Genomic DNA, 5,012 nt, shown 5'->3' on the forward strand with positions numbered 1-5,012 from the left:
TCTTATGCAGGAGATTCATGGTTATACCCCAGTAAGTAATATAGAAATTCCATGGGGGATGATGTTCACATGGTGTAAGAAGAATGTCTCCCACATCTTGAATTTGGCTCATCAATCTGCTTTCATTAAAGAATCATACATTTCCCATGTCACTTATAGAATATTGAAAAGTAGCTTAGGATTTCTGGGATAATGTCAGTTGAAAAACAAATAAAATCATCGCCCATTCTTGTTCATGAGTTTTTACTTTCCTTCTCTATTTTAATTAAATATTTTGTATTTGTTCCTCCAGCCTGGAAACAGGATGGTCCAGTGAAAAACAGTCGAAGAAAGCAGGTGAGTTACAGGCACCACGTTCATTCCTGTCCCAACCTGCTGCACGGCCTAAAAAGAGAGACAAACCACATGACAAAAAGCAGTTTCAACCATATGCTTGATAGAGGGGAAAAAAACCAGATTTGTAGAAACGCAAGCGTCTCTTAGTCCAGCCCTCCACACCACCAACATGCTGCGGCACAATAAAACTGACCACAGTTTGCATCTGTTCCACAAGCCGCATAGCCTCGGCGCCATCCTCAAACATCAAAGGTGGAGATCTGTAGCGGAGACCTCCTTTCTTCAAATCGCTGATGTTGCATGGATCTAAAAGCAAACATATCAGAATTTTCTGTATTTTAAGGTCAGAAGAGAAGGACAGAGCAAATACAAACATTATGTTTAATAACTGAAAATTGTAGATGGGAGAAACGAAGGGACTTTCCTTGAGATAGAGTCGAAGTCCTTTTCATCCATTGTTCATCCTTGGCTATACAGTGGCGGGGAGGAAGAAGTCACAGCTCCTCTACTGTTACGTCACCTGCATGGGGAAGAAGGGGAAAAAAATAAAGGAAAGAAGGGAAGCCTTTGCCTATCAACAAAGTGAGAACACCTGAGGGATACAGAGATGTTGCAATTTGATCTCTTGGCTACACTCCTAGAAACCACAAACAGGTCGTCCTCAAGTTACAACAATTACGACAACATTGAATCCAGAATTTTGGTCAAATTTTAAGATCATTTTTATAATAGTTGTTAAGTGAATCACCTGGTCCTAAAGCAAATAATCCGGTCATGAACCCAACTTGGGATACAATGCGGGAGCTTGTCTTTCATGTGATGATACCTTCACACGCACATGCACACACCTTAATGTTTCCAAAGAAAGTTACCTTCATTAATGAATCTGTTCTCATTTTCAGCCAGCGCAATTTCCACTGGAAATTGTGGAAACGCCTACTGGGCTTCGGTGACCTAGAAGAGACACAAAGAAGTCCATCATACTGTGGCCAAAGTGTCTGGCAGAGCCATTTCCCATCTTCCCTTCGGCCCATCAGTACAAGTATTAGCCACGAGACATCCAGGGATTCCTTAGTCCACCATCAAATGAAATGATAGGAAAAAGGACTCCTGTCTGCCTGCCCTTTCCTCCCAAGAGTGAGGTTTTATGAGGACGGGGTCCCAAAAACAGTGGAGGACCCAAAGTTCTTTTCATTTTGCTATATACGGTGATCCTAGTTTGATGGTTCCTACAGGAGAGTAGCTGGTTCCAGGCAGACGAGAAGCATTGCCGGCCATTTTCCTCAAAGTGCTATGGAATTGGGACAAAAAAGATAGTAGGAGGAGCCCCCAGTCACTGAACAGTCCGATGAAGAAACATAGGAAGCCACTGCCGTAATGGATGCAGTTGTGAAAACCAATGATGGGAACTTTTTAAGACTTGCAAGATTGTTAATATAGTCTTTTAATGAAATTCTGTTCTCTTCATCTTGGGCTTGCCTTAAATGCGTGGCATATAACAGGCCATATAAATGTCCCATAGATACAAGAAACAGCAACTGGAAGGTGTTATGTCTCCTCTTGGAGATTCAAATGAACAAACACAAAGCAGCCGTTTCACAATCAAATCAAACTGAAGGAAAATAACAAGATAACGACTGGCAGAAACGGTTAGAACTCCCCTTCAAAATTCAAACAAACAGAGATCTCTTTGCAGTAACGTCCTCATTCAAAATAGACATTTTGTTTCTGGCAAAAGGCACCAGCTCAGCTGTGTCCTTTTATACCCATTAAGGCAACGTGCTAATTAACTGGCTTGCCCTTCAGATCAACGTTCCCTGGCTCTGACGTCAATCCACGATCTAACAGTCATCAGATTCAAAGTTCCTAACAGTACCAATCCTTCCAATCACAACAGGAAGGTGTCAGCCTTTGCCATCAAATCTCCTAGTCAATCCATCAGTGGAGTCCATTCAATTGCAGGGTCTTTGATCTTTCCTCCAGCCTCGAAAGTGGGTGTTCAGTCACCATCAGTTGAAGGAAGCAGGTGTGTTCCAGGCACCACGTGTGTCCCAAATCACATGGCAAAAAGCAGCATTCAACCACATGCTTGATAGAGGAAAACCCCAGATTTGCAGAAACACAAAACCCTCCACACCACTAACATGCAACATAATAAAGCCTCAGTGCCATCCTCAAACATCAAAGATGGAGATCTGTAGCGGAGACCTCCTTTCTTCAAATCGCTGATGGATCTAAAAGCAAACATATCAGAATTTTCCGTATTTTAAGGTCAGAAGAGAAGGACAGAACAAATACAAAAAATATGTTTAATAATTGAAAGTTGTAGATGGGAGAAACGAAGGGACTTTCCTTGAGATAGAGTCGAAGTCCTTTTCATCCATTGTTCATCCTTGGCTATATGACGGTGGGCAGGAAGAAGTTCAAGGAAGCAGTTCAATACAGAAAGGTCCATTCTTGAAGCAATGAGGATGATCCAAGGATTTAAAAGCACAAATATCAGGATTTACTGTATTTTAAGGTCAGAAGAGTAGAACAGAGCAACTACAACATTTACATGTAATAATTGAAAGTTGTAGATGGGACAAATCAAGGGACTTTCCTTGAGATAGAGTGGAAGTACTTTTCATCCAATCTTCCGTATCCATCCTTGGGTAAATGGTGGTAGGGGTCAAGACCTCACAGCTCCTCTACTGTTAGATCACCTGCATGGGAAAAAGGGTGAGACAAACACACCTTTGATGTTCCAAAAAAAAAGTTACCTTCATTAATGAAACTATCCTCATTTTCAGCTAGCCCAACTTCCACTGGAAATTGTGGAAATGTATGCTGGACTTCAGTAAGTTGAAACAGTCAGAAGTCCATTGTACTGTTGTCGAAGTATCTTGCAGAGCCATTCCCGATCTCCCCTTGGGCCCATAAATACAAATTATAGCCGCAAGACATCCTGTCCAGGGATTCCTTAGTCCACCATCAAATGAAACAAAAGGAAAAAGAACCCCTGCTTCAATGCCCTTTTCTCAAGGAGAGGTTTTACAGTGTTGGTGTCCCAAAAACAGTGGGGGACCCAAAGTTTACAATGTTCTTTTCAGTTTGCTACATATGTTTATCCTAGTTTGATGGTCCCACAGTAGAGCAGCTGGTTCCAGGCAAATGAGAAGCATTGCCAGCTGTGTTCCTCAAAAGTGCTGTGGAATTGGAGCAAAAAAACCCAAAAATCTTTGCTGAGAACTTCCTATTCTCAGGAATCTCATCATCAAAACACATGTGCAATTTACAGTAGGTTCTATAGGCCTTTAAAGGTGCCCACTCACTAGGAACTCTCAGCTTCTTATATCCCAGCCTCTTTGGAAGGAGGATGCTTTGGGATGGCATTTCAAGCAAAGAGTCCTATAAACACTTTTGGTCTTTCATCTGCAATTCTGGCATTACAGTTAAAGATGCCTCTTTGTGAAGAGGTCCTGGCATGAAGGGAAACAGCTCCTGTGACAAGCCCAATTCCCATGCTACTTGATGCCTGTCCTCAAAAACAATCCCTCACTTAGATTGTTCCCAGTGGAGCATTTTACTGGAGTTTTAGCACCCAATTCAGTGCATGTTTGTACCGGCCCAATTTTCCTTCAAGCTCCCCTGGGACTTTAAGACTTAACACCCTTCCCTTCACAATAAAAATTAAATGCCCCGTTGTTGCAGACTGCTGAAGAAGGCCTCGGAGCGTGAGGCCAAAAGCCTCCTCCAGCAACAACTTCTCTCCCTGAAACGAAAGACATGATGATGATGACGTGTGGAACGTTTTCCCAGCTGTTCCAATACCAGAAAGGAAGTCCCAGAAAAGTTGCTGAGTTGCTGGTACCTCTGAAACATTCTTGTCTCCTTTTTACATGGAGGACGACCACATGAACCCAGAGATCTCCAGGAGGGGAGGCTCAATGTGGGCACATGGCTGGGGGAACCTTGCTGTGAGATCAAAGGAACGAAGAGGCATCAGTGCCCATCTTGGGTAACAGCCCTCGGGTTCATTTTTCCCAAGAGAATAGCAGGCAAAAGGAAGAAAAGGCTGACCTGACGTCATAAATAGCAAGTAATGCAGCTAGTCCTGTTGTGAAGCTGCTTAAATTGTTGTCCTCCATCAGAGTCTGGCAGGGAACAAGAGTGGAGAGAGGGGAAAGTCAGCCAGGCTGCTCCAGCCCTTCCCTTTTTCTTTTTCCCAGCCCCTGTTGACCTGCTCTTTTCCTCCAGCTTCCCTGTCAGTAGAAAGGAAACTGAGCCCCAAGTTAAGGACCCTTTGCACAGGCCGCATGTTGACAGTCTAGGGGCAGCTTTTCTCTCCTCCCTCCACTGCTCCTGTCTCTCTGTCCTGCTTTAGTTGCCTTCAATTGCCACCTGCCTCCCTCCCAAGACAGCAAGGCTGTAGAGGTTCCTGTTTCTTGGCTTTGGGACTGACATTTGCCCGCTCTGCTTCAGCTAAAACAGAGTGGTGATGAAAGAGAAGCCCTGGACGACGCTGTACTCCTGCTGCAATGGGAAAGAGTCGGTCTAAGTGTGGGAGTCTGGGGGGTATTTTGCCTCCAGAATCCCCTGGGTTCTCCCTTTCAGAAATGAAGGTTGAAAAACCCTTCTGAGTTTCTCTCTATCCCAGGGAATATATTGTGCCCCCCTGAGACTGGGATTCACAC

At 43.8% G+C, this 5,012-nt stretch overlaps 1 long non-coding RNA gene across 1 annotated transcript; it reads right to left on the reverse strand.

The window, feature by feature from the left end:
• Positions 1-318: 318 nt before the first annotated feature.
• On the reverse strand, positions 319-4,810 carry LOC148125551 (uncharacterized). The gene is made up of 4 exons (XR_015743998.1): positions 4,399-4,810; positions 1,209-1,290; positions 530-856; positions 319-384 (listed from the first exon to the last, which is right to left on the reverse strand). It is a non-coding gene; the product is annotated as an uncharacterized LOC148125551 (long non-coding RNA).
• Between the last annotated feature and the right edge of the window lie 202 nt (positions 4,811-5,012).

The sequence above is a fragment of the Pseudonaja textilis genome, chromosome 5 (assembly GCF_049901715.1).
Source record: "Pseudonaja textilis isolate UNSWEBS1 chromosome 5, rPseTex1.2, whole genome shotgun sequence".
Taxonomy (NCBI): Eukaryota; Metazoa; Chordata; class Lepidosauria; order Squamata; family Elapidae; genus Pseudonaja; species Pseudonaja textilis.